This window comes from Mustela putorius, unplaced genomic scaffold (assembly GCF_011764305.1).
Source record: "Mustela putorius furo isolate JIRA1106 unplaced genomic scaffold, ASM1176430v1.1 tig00000759_pilon_pilon_pilon, whole genome shotgun sequence".
Lineage (NCBI taxonomy): Eukaryota > Metazoa > Chordata > Mammalia > Carnivora > Mustelidae > Mustela > Mustela putorius.
Genome location: NW_025421467.1, coordinates 2,409,586 through 2,427,811, shown reverse-complemented (window position 1 = coordinate 2,427,811; position 18,226 = coordinate 2,409,586).

The window sequence follows — 18,226 nt, the reverse complement described above, 5'->3', positions numbered from 1 at the left end:
TACACACATAGGCATGTATGTATACACATAAACCTATATAAGAGTGGACAAATAAATTATGATGCACCTCAATAATGTAGTATTATTATTTAGTACTAAAAATAAATGGTCAATCCATGAAAAGACTTGGAGGAAGCTTAAATGTATATTACAAATGAAAGAAGCCAATCCTAAATTGCTACACATTATATGAGTTGAACTATATGACATTTTGGAAAAAGCAAAACTATGTAATACAGACTGTAAGAAGACTGGTAGTTACTGGGGTCAGGGAAAAGGGAGGGTGAATGGCAGAGGATGGAGGAATTTTAGGGCAATGAAAGTTTTCAGAATGATTCTGCATGACAAAATTTGTTGGATATAAGCCGTTATATATTTGTTAAAACTCAGAATGTACAGCACCAAGAATGAATCCTAATATCAGCTATGGAATTTGGGTGATGATGATATGTCAGTGTGGGTTCGTTGATTATAACAAATGTTCCATTGTGGTGTAAGATGTTGATAGTGGAGGGAGTTGTTTGGGTGTGAGGGCTATGGGTATATGGATATATGGGAATTCTGTGTTTTCTGCTCAATTGTCTAAAAAATAAAGCCCATTATTTTATTTAATATTTATAAAGGAAATTACTTTACATTTAAGATACTAAGTAATTTACTCCAACAACCAAGGTTATATTTCATAATCAAAATCTAGAGCTTATAACTGAAAAATGACAAAACCCCACAAAAAACATCAGCTAATCGATACATTTAAATAAAGGAAAGGGCTATCATTTTACCTTTGTGTTTTTTTTTTTTTTTTTTTTTTTATTATTTACTTGACAGAGAGAGATGACAAGCAGGCAGAGAGGCAGGCAGAGAGAGAGGAGGAAGCAGGCTCCCTGCTGAGCAGAGAGCCTGATGCGGGGCTCAATCCCAGGTTCCTGAGACCATGACCTGAGCCGAAGGCAGTGGCCTAACCCACTGAGCCACCCAGGCGCCCCTACCTTTGTGTTTCTTAACAAAACTGACATAGTAAATAAACCGTGTGATGAAGTTTTATAATGCATATGTGATATATTACCTTTCTATAGGTGCCCCATGGAACAGCTGAACATGGGAAAATAAACTGTCTTTTTCTTTTAAAGGCTGATAATTTAGTGGTAAATAAATCTGAGGCCTTATAAACAGTGACAAGTATAAGTCTGAACTTCGTTTTTAATCTGGCTAAAGTTTAAGAAAAAAATTATAATTAACTCAAACCTCAACTTTTAGAGTTGAATTTGTACTTTTTACTCAAGATAAAATTTAGGAATTTTTAATACCTCTATATTCAAGTGACAGTGGGAAATCAGTAGAAATTTATTAATAAAATGCAAATATTAAAAGCTTGGTATTCTGAATCATATTTTGGCACAGACCATGCCCAAGAAAACACTTGAATTTTTCAATGATTATAAAACTCTCATAAATGGTATCTGTCATTAGAACATATTAGGTTCAGTTAATGTTAAAGTATGGTGACAATTTTGCCACATTTAATATAATCAATTGAAATTTATTCAATATTCATTAAATGTTTGCTCATCTAAAATCTACTTCAAGATCAATATTCATGAGTATGTAATAATTTCTTTTTCAGGCATTTGTATAAACTTTCTGACATAATGATTATTAATTTTCATTAATAAACCAAAACCATGAGCATGCTATATCTAAATTTTTAAAATGAATGCTGGGTTTTTTTGATGAAAATAATGAAAATTGGACAGATTTAATGATATAACTGGTAGTTGAATATGAAATACATTACCAGAAACCAAAAGAAAATTCTGATGCTTAATTTGTTGTAAGCATAATTACTTTTGTTCAAACAAATAGTGAACAAAAGCAGAGGAATTGATGTATTGCCAAATACAGCTTTTCCCCAAGATGAAAATAATTTTTTTTTACAAAAAGAAATTACATATTCTAGACCACTCAACTCTAGCTGTGATAATATCAGTTACCCATATGGAGTAGACCGGAAAGAAATGTGTTTTGTCTCTGTCGTCGTTGCTCCTAATTTGAAAGATAAAAGTTCACTTGTAACATACAAAGGCATATGCTGCTCTGGAAAAGCCCAGGTTGTGACTTTTCAACGCCAAACATTTGGATGAAAATGAGTGATAGAGTCAATTTACTAGTTGTATCACCTGTATGAACCCAAACTACTTGTCTGATCAGTTGACTCAACTCATTGCTTTTATTTTCCTTGTAAAAGTAAGGTTTTTGGTGAGAACAATTGGTAGAGGCTATAATGAAGATATTTCTACACCCCCTGCAATGACTAAATTTAAAAACGGAGTCATAGCTGTTTGTTTCTACAGCCAGCCAAGCTCCCCAGAAGTAGTGTTTTTTGTTAAACCATGCACAAGTTTCCCTAAGATAGAAATTTAGTGAAATTGTTCCCAATTCTTACATTGTGTATTAACCATAAGGAACTCAGACACTGGAGAAAGAATAAAAAAAGGAACAGGAATCGTGATAAAATACAAAGCTGTTCATTTCTTCTCTACTCTTTCAACTAATATTTTGATTTCTAAGCATGGTTGAAGATGGTCTTTAAATTCTTTTTTTTTTTTAAAGATTTCATTTATTTGAGAGAGAGGGAGAGAGAGCATAACTCAGATGGAGAAGCAGGCTCCTCATGGAGCAGGGAACCCAATGCGGAACTCCATCCTGGAGCCCAGGATCCCGACCTAAGCTGAAGGCAGACGCTTAACTGTGTATTGTCACCACACACAGACAAAATAAATGACACAGGAAACTCTGACAGGTTGGATATGTTTATTACCTTGATTGTGGTGATGGTATCATAGGTGTTTTCGTATGTCCCAACTCATCCAGTTGTCCACAAGAAATTGTGAAATTCTTTGGTATCAATTATGCCTCAATAAGGCTGTTTTTTTAAAGGTTTAATTTATAAAGTCAGACTTTATTTCTAAATCTTGATTTTATCACTTACTAAGTGTTGACACTCGATTTTTCATTTAATCCATCTCTGCTCATTTACTCATATGTTTAATAAATAGAATACTAATAAATTGAGTATCATAAGTCAAAATGTTGGAGCCGAGCCAGGCAGATAGCAGGTGCTCAGTAACGTTAGCTTCTGAGATACCGATGGTGACACTGATGATGATAATGATGATCTTCTATACATCTCGTTATGTCCCAAAGTCTCTCAAATGCCTTATGTCGCTCCTGGATTTTCTGTTGTTGGCTTTTATTTCCTGTTTACTCATTCTTAAATCTAACCAATTTTTGTGTTTTTCCGGATCTGGGATGACCTCAACCCTACTTCCTGAGAAAACAATGATGGCATAATGGAAAGTAAAGAGAACAAAACGTGATCTCACTAAACTGAAAAATCCTAAGAGGTGAATGCTGGGAGGGGATGGATGGGAAGTATTGTACTTGCAGCATGTTACTATTGCAGATAGAAAAAAAAAAAATTGAAAAATGGCTGAGAACTCCACTGTCAGAGTTACTATCCCAAACAAATGGGCGGCGGCAAGTATGGGTATTATAGCTACATGGACATGGAAGTTTCCATCACATGTTTGTAGTTAGATTCGTGGTTCTCAGAGTGTGACACGTAGACATGTTATCGTACTTAATTAGGGCATTTCCTGTAAATGGGATTAAGTTCTTCATAAAATGTCCTGTCCTTTCTATATAAGGTTTTAACTTTGAATCTCTCTATCTTTAAAACGATTTCCTTTTGTCTTGTTTATATAGCAGTTTAGTCACTGTGGTTTTGAATTTGATTTTTGCTACCTGTCAGATTCCAAGGACTTGAAAATACTAGACTCTCTATATCTCCCTGAGACTGCTTTAATCAGAACTCAAGCTTCATCTAGATCTTGCTATATGATTCTTTTTTGCTGATGACTACAACCGAAGGACAAAGCTACTCTGTCTCCTGAACATTGCATCAACCAGGGAGATCAAAGCAGAGACCAGAGTGTATTTCACTCCTCCAGAAAGGAACATGAACATATTTAGTCAAGTTTATTTCTGCCCAGAGTGACATGGGTTATAGGGCTATACTATTTTCAAATATCTGGAAAGTTATTATATAAATAATCACCCAAGAAAACAAGAATAAGATCATGGGGAAATGTGACTTGGGAATTTAATATTAAGGGACACATTTTATTTTATAATGATTGCCACATTTTTCAAGGAAAAATTTATATGTATAAAATACCATGTTTCCTCTCCCTGGATGTATTATGGAAGGGACAGTGTGAATATCTGTCAAAAGATGTTTTAGAAAAGATCCCGAGCAGATTGGGCAGATCAATAATCATCAGATTGTGCTCTGGGGAACATCAGAGTTCTGCTGCAGGGCAGGAGGATGAAGCCAGGCTGACTTCCTCCTCTTAAACCAGAACCTCCACACTTTCCATCTGTTTCATATTTTGGGGCTCCATATACAGTGTTATTTGGAAAAAGGCATTTTGCCAGCATAATAAAGTTATAACTCTCTGAGTAAGGTAAATTTTAAATGCCCTTCCATTTCCAGTAGTTCTGTGATAGGATTTTAAGTGTGTCTGATTCAGTGTTTATGTGAAAATAAAAACTTAAGGAACATTTACAAAGGTAGGTTTTCTCTTTGCCACTTTTTAAATTTAATAACAACTCATCTCAATAGTACTATACAATAGAAATAGTTAATAAAGTTTTGAGACAGTGTGGCAAATACACTACCTATAGTAAAGGAGACTTAGTTTAAATTTTGCTTCTATGTCAACAGATAAGAAGATTAGTAAGAAGTTACCAAATCTATACAGTACAAAATTTGTTCCCTAAAAAATTATCTATGTACAATATACCCATAGGCACTCAATATATTTCTTAAGACATCTTAATAAATATTTAGATCCATTATGATTCAATTTTAAAATAATAGGTTTGTTTTCAAAGGAACCATCATAATATTTGTGACAAATACATTTTCCTTATAATCTGTAATGCTCATAAACTATGCATTTATACATTCTGTAACAGCAAGATCTGGTGTCTCTTTACAAAGCTCGAAGTAATAAAAACTAGACTTTCATGCTGGTATACTTGAGGAGTAGAAATTTCCATATGAAAAGCCATGATTGTGGATTTCAATATGAGTAAAATTCCCAGTTCCATGAAATGGAAACATCCAATTACTTAAGTATATTTGTCATAAGGAAAAAATAAAACAAGAATTTGACTCTGTATTTATTGAGTACAGATGATATAGAGGAAGTATGGATCCTGGTTTCCATTTTCCTATTTTCTGTTGGTAACATGAAACATTCTCAGTGGCACTTCAGCTTCTGTGTGTTACAGAATTTCTACCACTCTGCTACCAAATAACTATGGGGATCCTACAGAGATGAATCGCCTGTGTTCTTGCGTGATCTTCTTGCACTGATATTCTCCATTATGGTACTAGGACTATCTTTGCATTCTTGGAAGAAACAAAGACTGGAGTAAGAAAGTAATCATGTGTCCATAGACATAAAATTCTATTCTGTGAATCTATATGATTAAACGATTGCTATAGCCATGAAGGACCATGTCCAAAGTAAGAATCTCAATATCCCATTTCAGTGTAATTTCTGGAGTCTCAATGTTGAAATGTTTATTCTTTTGTATAAGTTTAAAGTGGATTATCTCTTGATAGAGATCTGTAAATGCCAGTAAGTACTAATGTTTATTAAAAAATAATTCTGGTACTCCCCATGCATTGTTTTTCCTCCATTTCTCTTTATGTGAAAACTTTGGAATTTTTGGATCAGGCCAAAGAGTATACAAAACATAAGACCAAAAGAAAGATTTACTTGATGACCGCTTAGTCTGTCATAAGTTGTTTTGCACCAAAATATGTTTGCAACCAAACAAAAATATGTAGTAAACTGGGCAAGACTAGAATTTAATATCAATCATGTTTGCCCTACTTAAGACAACTTGACCTTTAAAGGAATTGCTCATATTACTATGAATAAAATTTAAAAAAAGATAATTTGATAATTTTATCTGTTTCAGTGATCAAGTTAAGTAACTATCCCACTGATCTTGTCATCAATAGGAAAGTATTGGTACTTATCTGATTGTATAAGTATATGCATGCATGAAATTGTCTTTTTCTATTAATTTATTATTACATATTAGGATAATGCTCTATTCAGGAATATATATTTGTTGAGTACCTACTCTATGGAAGGTATCAAAGCATTACCTGTCCCTGTAAATCCCAATAAGAGATAACAATCTTAGAAGGTGCTCAAATGGTTTTTATGAGAGGATTAGGTGTTCTAAAAGGGGAACTTAGGGGCACCTGGGTGGCTCAGTGGGTTATAGCCTCTGCCTTCAGCTCAGGTCATGATCTCAGGGTCTTGGATCAAGCCCCACATCTGGCTCTTTGCTGGGCAGGAGCCTGCTTCCTCCTCTCTCTCTGCCTGCCTCCCTCAGATACTTGTGATCTCTGTCAAATAAATAAAAATCTTTAAAAAAATAAAAAAGGGGAAACATACCTATGAATAATTAAAATAAATAAATATGTAGGACTGAAGTTAGTTCAAAGAAGTTTCTGTAGAAGAGATGACATTAGAATTTCACTAGAAAGTATAAAAGAATTTGGGAAAAGGAAGAGAAATGATGAGGAAAGAATTGCAGGAATAAAACACGGCAGGTAAAATATGCTCCAAATAAAGTTCTAAGCTGACAATGCTACATGCTTCACTATATCATCTACAAAACTAAATCCAAAAAGAGGTAGGGAGTTTTTAATATACGATTTTAAAATAGAGTTGCTTTCTAGGACCCATATCCTGCCCTTTGAAACGACCTTCTGTACAATCTCTCCAGGAGTCAATCTGCTTTGGAAACACACCACTCTAGATGTGGCACTAAATCCTGAATGCAAACCCCAATCTGACAAAATTATACAAATAAATCTATTTTAATTTCATGTTTATATGGAATTTACAAAATAAAACAGCACACTGTATAAGAGAGAGATTTCATAATATTAAGGCTATAAACAAAATAAGAAAGAATGCTTTCTGTCAGCTGGAAGCCATTTTTTTTTTAAGATTTTATTTAAGCTGGAAGCCATTTTAACAACTGTATTTGCAAATGCTCTAAATTCTTATGGGGCAAACATTGGTGAGCATAAGGATTGACTTAGCCAAAAAGTCATCTTGATTATTCTTGGTAGGGGGAAAAACGTTAAGTGATGGCATAAGCAACTCATTGTAGTGACTTTGGTTTGATTTGTATTTACAATTGCTATTTTACTCAAATATAAACATCTGAATTCTATAGCCAGGTAGCCCTATGACACACATGCTTTATGCCTACTCAGGTTTTGCTTGTTCTAAAAGTACTTTAGACAATTAATCTTAAACTTTAAGATGAAGGTCACCTTATCAACATATCTGTGCTTTCACTTATTTAGTTATAATCAAAACCTGTTCTGACACATGAAAGATGTTCTCATTATACCAAAAAATCTGGACTGGCATATTAATTCGAAAGCTACTCAAAAATCTTATTTTCATGCATAGCAATGCAGCATGGCCTTTCCCCCCATCATGATTGCCTTGGTGTACCTGAAATGTGGCGTATACACCACACTAATCTCTTCTTTCTTTCTTTGTTTCTTTCCTCACCAGGAGGAAAGAAGTATCATCAATAGCGAGATCCATGCAAAGCTTTCCTTATAAAGAATTTTATTTCTCAAACAGAAAAGAAACACAAAAGTCATTAAAATAACATCTTGTACAATTTATCTTTTAATAATTATCAAATCCCTGTTAAGATGGCAATTTACCTTTTTTTTTTTTTTAACTGCTGAGCTATGAGGACTGGAAAAAATAAAAGAATAAATAAGATATAGAAATAAAAGAATCCAAAGGAGGAAAAGAATGAGAGAGATGTTAGAGGAAAAAATAATATCCTAAAATGATGTCTCATATCCATATACTCTTCTCAGCAGTCTCCAGTGACTCCTTCTGATTTACTAAAGTCTTTAATTTTTCTTTCTTTTAATACTGAAGTAGTATTTGTTACATTACATATCTAAGCATACATTGTGCTAAAATAGCTGTGAAGTGATGGTTCAAAGCAGTTCATTTACTTCTGAATTTGACACATTCTGACATTATAGTACCATCCCCAGGAATCTGGTAGATTATAGACTCAGTGACCACTTTGCATGATACAATTGCTTTTTTTCTAAACAATAAGGAAAGTAAAATGAAGGAGAAAATTTCCACACATAACGGCTTTCTGGGAACATTTTTTTTTTTTTTAATTATGTAAGTCTTAAATCAGTAAATTCTTTGGGACTGCTCTTGAATGACATAATCCAAACATAATCAGAATTCGTCAACTACAGTGAAATTACAGCTGCTCTACACAATAATATACACATGGTTATACATTTTTTTAAAAAAGAAAAAGACAGGCTCTGATTCAAGCTTATGTTTCCCTTTAGTGAAAGAAAAAAAAGAAACATGTTTCATCTTTGGAAAGAAATGTACAAAAATTAACAATATTTGTAAAAAATATTTCCCCGCTATATCAATCTTGTGGTTGAATAATGACTCAGACCATTGTTTCTCAACTCAGCATGAAGCCTAAAAGCATTATGTACCTAGATCACTTGCCTGAAGAAGAAGATCAAGAAGGAATACAATATAGAGGAGAACCATTAATTCCTCTAGAAAAAGATGTTAGCTCAATTTATTGAGAACTTACCCTCTGTTAGGTATAGTACTAAATATTTTCTATCTATGACATTGTTGAGATGAAATTAAATGGTGCCAGAGCCAATAGGTGGCAAAATGGGGACAAAATCCACCACATCATTTGTTTGCTCAGAATCAACTGGCTTTGCTTGCTCAGCCCAGTGTTTCCTGAGTAGAATCCACAAGGGACGAGAGGGTAGATTGTGCAGTACAAAGTGCTGCCCAGACAAGCTGACCCTTGCAGCAGGCTCTGACATTTTCAGAAATATCTGGGATGGATGGAAGGGAGTAGACATAGGGAGATGGAATCAATTTATACTCCTAGGCTAATTGTTTTAGTGCTCACGTAAGTGGCCCAGAGGAAATGGCTGGGATGATACAAGCCTAACTTCCAACAGATTAAGACCCTGTGGCCCCCACTCCCAGCTCTACCCCCAAATAGAGTTTCTCAGCCAGAGAAACAGGGTTTTATCACTGACCAGAGACTCAAAGGTACGCCCAGCATTCTGACCATCCAGCACCATAGTCTATACATACTGACAATATTAGACTAACTGGCCAAACACCTTGCAACCTTTTTCTCTTCTATTGGCTATGGATAAAATGTGCAAGTCTCTTTCCTGAAAGGTCAGTTGGCATGATTTCTACTTGATTACATCAGCTACTGGATGTACAAGCTGTTGGTTGTCAGAGGATACCTCTGCCTAGGAATATACCAGGCAATGGGCAGGTAGTATGTATTTAAAAGACTTTTATGGGGTGCCTGGGTAGCTCAGTGGGTTAAGCCGCTGCCTTTGGCTCAGGTCATGATCTCAGGGTCCTGGGATCAAGTTCCGCGTCGGGCTCTCTGCTCAGCAGGGAGCCTGCTTCCTCCTCTCTCTCTCTCTCTGCCTGCCTCTATGCCTACTTGTGATCTCTCTCTGTCAAATAAATAAAATCTTTAAAAAAATAAATAAAAGACTTTTATGAATATCTGAGTTTACATTTGTTTAATCTTTGAAAATTAACTTAGAATTTTCATATTAAGCATAAATATTCTGAATTCAAGTGTATATTAAAATAATTATTGGAAAAAAATAAAAAATATATTAGTATTATTTTTACTGATAAATCTGGGCAAGACCCTGATGTTATACAGAATCTGCTTATAACCATCCAAAACTTTGATTTAGTCATGAAATCTTTCTTTCTTTCTGATGAGTTTGTTTATTTTATGCCATACCATTTTATAGGGGAAGCCATTGAAGCACAGAGGAATTAAAGGATTTCTTTCAAACAAAACCCAAATTTATCTCAACTTCCCTTTTGAACTCTAGATTTTGAGCATGCAATTGAAGTAACTCTTGACAGTGGGGAAAGACAGACATTGCCACCACCAGTGGGTTGGGATTGATGAAAAAGCACCCTAGAAGTGAACCCCAAGGTGAGAATAGCAATGATTATTTTGTAAAGTGCCTGCATATTCTTTTTTATTTATTCCCTTTTCTACATAACTAAGCTTTAAATATTCCGATTTTATTGAAACTATGAAATAGGAGAGGAAGTCCACAATTCTATGCTTGGGTTGGGAGGTACTGACATGTAGCCAGCAATGGTGGGATGTGACTGGTCATCAAAAGGTGTCAAAAGAAGTTGAACCCCATGAGATGAGAGTTAACATTCTCAGGTCCTGCCACAACTCTTGTGCAGAGGGTGACTCTTAACAGGGATATATTTGAATTGTGTCTTATTATGAGAAATAGCTGTGGGCACTGATACTCAGACTTTTGGTACACCCAATGAAGCAGTAAACTTTGAACTTGGAAATCTATAGTCTGAGGGATGAAAGAATTTCCTTATATGGAAACAAGGCCTGCCCTGAATGCTGGCACTGTCCACTCTAGCCTAGTGGCAGTAAGTTAAATCATTCTCTGTTCCTCATAGCTGTAGATTGACAACTGAACTTAATACATCCTTCAAAAGAAATAAAGGGACACTAGGCGTGGGATTATTTGTGTATTCTCAATTTGAAATATAACACTTGAACAAACAGATAGGAAATTTGAGTAAACCCAACTAAAAACATGGACCTGAATCATCATTCTTGCTAATAGTGGAACCAGAGACCAGCCTTTGTGGTCTATCTTAGCTGATCAGCAGTTTCTTTTCAACTTCTATTTGAGCAGACTGGAGTCTATCCAACTTCAGTATTTTATTATCTCACCACTATTTTGGCACTAATCTCTTGGCTTCTGATCTGGCTATAAATCAATTTAATTCATACCTGACTCTTAGTTTAAAGAAAATTTTTTCACTTGGGAATTATGTAGAGACAAAACAAAACAAACATTAGTCTGGAGGAAGAGAGGCAATATTTTCTTTATTCATTAAAGCATCAATTTGAACTGTCCTTATGAAGCTATCATTTATTAGCAATACTTGAAGTCTCTGTGACTCAATCCATGTACACACCATCAATAATCTCTCGAATTTAGGAATGCCATGCTACTTCAAGCTCCTTTGCAACATTTTTCTATAGTTTCAGACCACCTGGAATGCTACTTTTCTAATTACATCAGACACAGCAGAGTTATAAACTTGTGTCGTTTGAATCCCAACAGAACTGAATCCAAGTCTTTATTCAAATGAATGAATGTATACCATAGCCATATCTTGAAAATCCAAAGATTATTTTGATTTAGGATTTAAAGGTAACTGTGGGGGAAAAAAAAATTAAACTTGATCTTAAGTGAGCCAAGTGTTACTTACATTAAGGCAACATTTGAGAGCAATCAGGTAGCATTTTATAAATTCCTGCCTAAATCCTGTGGGATTTTAATTTAATACTAAAGTGGATGTCCTCTCAAATTGAAGTTTTTTTCAGCATTAGGTTTAGACTGTGAAACAGAAATTTATTTTACTAACTGAGTTTAGAATGCATAAAGAATCTGATAATAGCTCAGCCCAATAACACATTTGGTGAAGATGTTTTATTCATTCATTTCCACCTATATGTTCAATATTAACGTGTGTTCTTGATAAGCAAACTAAGAGCACATAATTTTTTTTTAAAGATTTTATTTATTTATTTGACAGAGAGAGAGATTACAAGTAGGCAGAGAGAGAGAGGAGGAAGCAGGCTCCCTGCTGAGCAGAGAGCCCGATTCGGGACTCGATCCCAGGACCCTGAGATCATGACCTGAGCCGAAGGCAGCGGCTTAACCCACTGAGCCACCCAGGCGCCCAGAGCACATAATTTTTAACTTTGATCCTCACTAGCAGATAAACCATGTTGAGATATATTGAATGAACACCTGAGAGAACCTTGTCTTCATAACTAATAATTAAATCCACTCTTCAACCATATTGGAAAAACTTCCTGTTTTTCTATTGAAGCACAGAAAATATCTAAAAAATATTGTATCTTATTGAAAATGAACAAAAACTTTCAACCTGGTTTCTCCATTATAAATCTTCTGCCCAGTTAGTGAAAGACGTAGATCTTTATCTCTACTTAATTGTCTCAGCAATCTTTATCTTTGGTTTCCTGGACAATTATCATTGCTCTTTCTTCCCCATATTATAACCTACGCTTTGGAAAAGTAGTTGGTAAAAAAATTAGTAAGAATTCAGGACTCAATTGTTTGATATGACACTTGCTTCCTTGGCTTAAGTGTGAAGAGGAGAAAGTCAGTTTGAAGTTTAGCATCCTTTTTTTTCTTTTAAAAAATAATACTAAGACAAAGAAGCATAGATTTTAATCTAAATATAATCTTCTCATATGAGTTGAGAAAGCAGTATATATAATTCATGGAGACTTAAGAAATCAGCAACATTAAAATATGCACAAGATGTAGAAACTGTACAAGAAACAGGAAGAAAGAGGGTCATTGTTCCTCACCTAAAACCCAGCTCCTCAGGGGAAGTGAGAAGAGTGATGGGAAGGAGAAAGTAACACAGTCAATTGCCTTTTATACCAAAAGGAGTTGATGGTGAATTAATTGATATCTTCTCTCTCTCTCTCTTCTTAACTTTATGTTTTCACTGCCTCAGACATAACAACAATGACAAAAAAAATTGTAAGATAATTTTTCCTCCAACCTATTGGCAGGGCCGTTAAGGCTTTTTGTTTGGAATTATCCAGTTCCTGGCCTTCTGTAGAATGGATGTCTGCCCGGATTTGTGTAGCATGTCAGGTGGTAGAGACCATACCCCCACACTGACAGAGAGAAGGATGTCAGAGGAGATGGCTGTTCAGTGTGGTATGTGCAGCATCAGTGCCAGACTTGGTAAAGGACAAGCAGGGGCATTGCTCTGTTTCAGAGAAGGAGGAATGGGAGCCATGGGAGCCATTGCAGATGGCTAACGTGGGCTGAGGGCAGGATGGGCAAGATGAGTGGGAAAAGGGCAATAGTCAGAACTGATATCAGACTTCTCACTCATTCTCTCAAGTAGAAGCTCAGAACCAGATTTAATTTGATTTTGGCAAAACAAAACAAAATAAAATATATTCTTATAAAGTGTCCTGGAGCAATTCATCCTGTTACACTGTGAATACCTCATTAAACTGAGTTGACTTTCATAACTAATTCAGAAACAGACCTACTTTTCCCTGAGTTCTGTGGGTTCACCCAAAAGTTACTACATTCTTTAGAATGTTTTTAGAATGTTTAGGAACTCCAAATATCTTAGGAATAGTTCCCAGACATCAGAGTTTCTATGGGCAAATATGTCTCTAAGTTATTACGTTTGACAGTTCAGAACAGAAGAGTCTCCGGCCATAAGAACTGAAGCAGTAGGAGCAACATTCATGTTCTCAACCTCCCCTGTCTTTATGTTTACTCTGTACCCTTAAATTCACTGTACCTGGAGGCTTTTAAGCTTGCAATAGTTTTAACTGTGGAAACTTTGTAAAATTATTTTCAAAGAAAGAGTATGTATATGTTCCAACAATGGGAATGATAGGTCCACTCTAACAATTACAATAAGCCAAATAACAGGCTTAAGATAGGGACCGTTATACTTGTTATACTTGTTAAGATGGCAAATAAAGATCCAGGACAAAAGAAATGACACCATGAAAACAAAGTTCTGCTTCACACCAGTCACAAATATCCTCCAATAATGGCATTCATTATATAAGGTATATAAAAATACAATGCTGTCAGTGTGAATTTTGAACCATGCACACAGTTCTTTTCTTACTCCACCAATTTGGATGTAGATCTATTGAAATATGTGAATGGTCAACCAACTTTGTCTTGAAATACTTGTGTGCTAAATATACAAGGTGGCAAATGCCAGAATAGAAAGTGTGCTTTTTCCTACACTGATGGAAATCAGGCAATGATTGTTCCATGAAAGTGTAAGAAAATGCATGTGATTTTTCTTTGTATTGATTCCTCTCTCCCTTGAAAAACATACTCCCACTTGATTATCATAAAACAATTACAGATTGCTCTGTGTTATATATAGCACTATTAATTTGTGCTTAGTTAAGGATAACTATCCTCTTATTGGATATTAAAACAAAGCTCAATATATTTAAGGCATGTGAATAATTTTTTACAAAAATCTTTCTCTACATCTAAAATTTAATGAAATAAATATTTTCTAGAGCTATTCTTCATTAAACAAATAACCAAGAGAATAGGTGATATTTATAATTATAATCTAATAAAATGTGTTTTTTAAAGATTTTTTCTAAAGCTGCAATAACAATTATTCAATATGTCTCATTCAATGGAATGAAATAATTTATAAAAAAGGACGTTGGTTTTCCTCGTATATAGTTGTCATCTACATAAAATCCTGACCTAATGTCTGACTTTTAGCAGTTATTTATAAATGAACTATATTCACAGAGAAGTTATGCACACCTGGTAAATTATGAAGTCAATTGTTCATTTTGCCCTCTTATTGAGTGTTGCACGATTGCTGAGCAAGCAATTCAATTATGCTTCGGGGCTGCAGGTGAAAATAAAGGTCCACTTGAGGTGGTTTCCATGCTTTGGCCCTGTGACAAAAAATAATCAAGATCTGATATTCAACCTTTTCCCACTCAAACCATAATTTTGAATTGAAATTGAATGTACAAAATGTGAAATTATGTTGCCTTTTAAACTTCAGGAAAAATATCATATTGCTGCCTATACAAACATAACATTGCTTGCTGGGTGGTGTTATGTTGGGATTCTATATGTGAAGTGACAAGCAAAGAAACATAACTCCACTCTGTGTTCCTATGTCCCCAAGAATGTGCTGCACTGATTGAAAAAAAAAAAAAAGTTATTTTTAATCTTCATTCCAGCACTTACTGGAAAAGAGTCAATACCCACCTTTTTTTTTTTTTTCCTAAAGAAACTTGACAGTATTGAGTAACATAGACAAGGCATATTTTAACTTTATATAAATCATAAATTATATATACATGTATATATGATTATTATCAGAAAAAGAGACTAAATTAAAGCTTTCTAGGTAAACCACTTCAGTGTTTTTTTAAAGTCAGGAACCACTAACTTTTATATTCTTGAGAAAAAAGATATTTTTAATTCCCCTAAAGCTTTCCCACCTTTCGGAGATACATGTATTCATGAACAATGAGAAACAAGCTTCTGATGTTAATTCTGGCAGGTAGGTTTCAAAATGGAAAGCATGGCTTAACTGAGAAGAGGAAGCATTTACCCTTCTTTACCCCTGAGAAAGTAAGCAAAACTAGTCATGGGGATAGCACTGACTTCCAGTGAGTGCTGTTAGACAAACCATGAGCTATTTGCCTAGAGCTCAGGTCTATGGATGTGCATACACAGAAGTATAACACAAATATTTTTAATTATTATTTTTTACATTTAAAACTCATATGCTGTAATCTGTTTTTTGACGTAGCATAAAATAAAGCACATTTATTTATTATGATGTCACATCTAATCTTGCAACTCAAAATTCACTCCTAATACTAAGGACTGGAATCTTGAAAAATTGAAATATTCTTAAAAGCTCCTAAGCCTTAAATCTTATATTAATATGTAACTGCCTACTGGAATTGTCACCTCAAAGTGTCAAGTCTAATAGTGGATTTTTATTCTTGCACACATCTACCTGTTTTCCTAATTTATGTATTTATCATTAGAACTTCTTCTCTCCTACACATCATCCCTATACTTCCATTCAACCCTCTTCCCTATGCTACCCTCAAGACTACCAGTCATTTCCTACCTATTTTTTTTATCATGGAAAGCATTCAGTCTCATATATTTCTCTGTTTTCATTGTGCTCAGTACTGCCATATACATTTTGTGAAAAAGTAACACTTTGTAAAATTATTATAAAATTAGTACATATTCATTATGAAAACTTGAGCCAAGCAGAAATTTAAAAATAAAAACCTAGTGCAATCTCGTAACTGAGAGAAAAACAATTGCTTTTTATATATAGTATTAGATTTTGGATAATTAGACCCTGTATAACACAATTCCAAATCCCAATTTTTTTGGAAAAATATTTTCCTGTCATTGTTATTATTAAACATCATTTACTAACTGGTTAATATTCTATCTTGGGGATGCACCACAGATTTTTAAACCATTATCTTCTTCTAAAGCAAACCTATTTTAGGTTTTGGTTACGAATAACTTCATAAGGAACAATTTTAAAACAAATTTGTTTGAATTTCTGATTACTTAGGTTTGTTTCCTAGAAATGAAATTACAGAGTTCAAATGAAAACTATGAATGTGACCAGGGTATATAATTAATATAGTCTATAATACTATACTAATAGTATGCTTCTTAAAGTTCTCAGTGTGAAGGGGGGAGTTTGATTATAAGACCCCTTGCAGAGAAAAATGACAACCACAAGAATGAATATTCATTGTTTTTATAAGATTAGGATGAAGAAAACAGTTGCTCAGGAAATCCATAGCTTTTTCAGAGACTGGGTTCAGAGCGGAATGGTCATTCTTCAAATGCAGAATACTGGGATCTAGTGCCTACTGTTCCAGAAAAATATTTCTAAAGTAAAGGGAATAGGGACGCCTGGGTGGCTCAGTCAGTTAAGGGGTCTGCCTTTGGCTCAGATCATGATCCAGGGTTCCTGGGAATCGAGCCCCGCACTGGGATCTCTGCTTAGCGGGAAGCCTGCTTCTCCCTCTCCCACTCTTCCTGCTTCTGTTACCTCTCAAACGGTTTCTCTGTCTTTGTCAAATGAATAAATAACATCTTTGAAAATAAATGAAGTAAATAACGAATTGTAGGGTTTCTTAGAACTTCTATCAGTGCAGTAAAATTACCTCCATAGGGGCCATGAGCAAAGAAAATCAGTTTTTGGAGGTATATGGATTTGTAATAATCCAAAGAGCAGTCCTAGACTAGAGATTGAGCAAACGGTTCTCCATAAATCTCACCTCATAAACACTCTTCCACGGGGGAGGGAACAGCAAAGAATTCTGACAGTGGGACTAGGAATGCACACAGTTTATACTATAAAGAGCTACCTGGAGCTCCCGTGGCTATCTAACCCTGGGCTGTCTCTAGCTCCGGAAAATCCAGAGGAAGGAGAAGGGGGCAGAAAGGAAGCCTCTATGCCATGGGTCCAACAGAATTTTCTGCTCTCGAAACACCTGGTGGCAAAGTCCCCAGGAAAACAACTGACTATGAAAGTTGCTTGCAAGAGTGCGCCCTCTCTTGGAGGAGTGAAGAAAACTCACTGTTAATGGGTCTGGTACTCAGGCACCCCCACAGATCATGTTACTTCTTGATGAATGATAGAACTTGAACTTCTGACTGACAGAGTTTCCTTCCGATGCCTGCTGTGAAACATTGCTCAAGGACCTCCAAAAGGACCTCCAAATAGATCTGCATTTCCAGAGCACAGCTATTGCAGGAGATTAAGTGAGGCCTATCTAGTTGGCCTTTTTGAGCAAAACGATTTGTGCTATCTGGACCAAATGTGTAACAATTATGCCCAAAGACATCCAGCTAAGTAGCTACATATATGGAAAATGTACTTAAGAATTCACGACGCGGGGGAGTGCCTGGGTGGCTCAGTGGGTTAAGCCTCTACCTTCTGCTCAGGTCATGATCTCAGGGTCCTGGGATCCAGGCCCATGTCTGGCTCTCTGCTCAGTGGGAAGCCTGCTTCCCGCCTTCTTTCTGCCTATTTGTGATCTCTCTCTGTGTCAAATAAATAAATAAAATCTTAAAAAAAAATTCACTATGAGGGGAAACACTTCACTACTAAAAAAAAATTCTTTTCTTCCTGTTACTGAATTTTTCCCCTCATGAGGTCAAAAGGTATAAATAAGTATATAACTGCAAGTGGAAAAATAAGGGATAGAAATTAGGTATTGGCAGTTTTTTCATTTTTCTTTGTGTGTAGAATTTTAATATAAAGTGGGGATGTAGAGCATTAATATAAGCCAAAACATTTCAGTAAACAAATTTTAGCAGTTCAACTCTACAATAATTATAAAGCAACCTGTT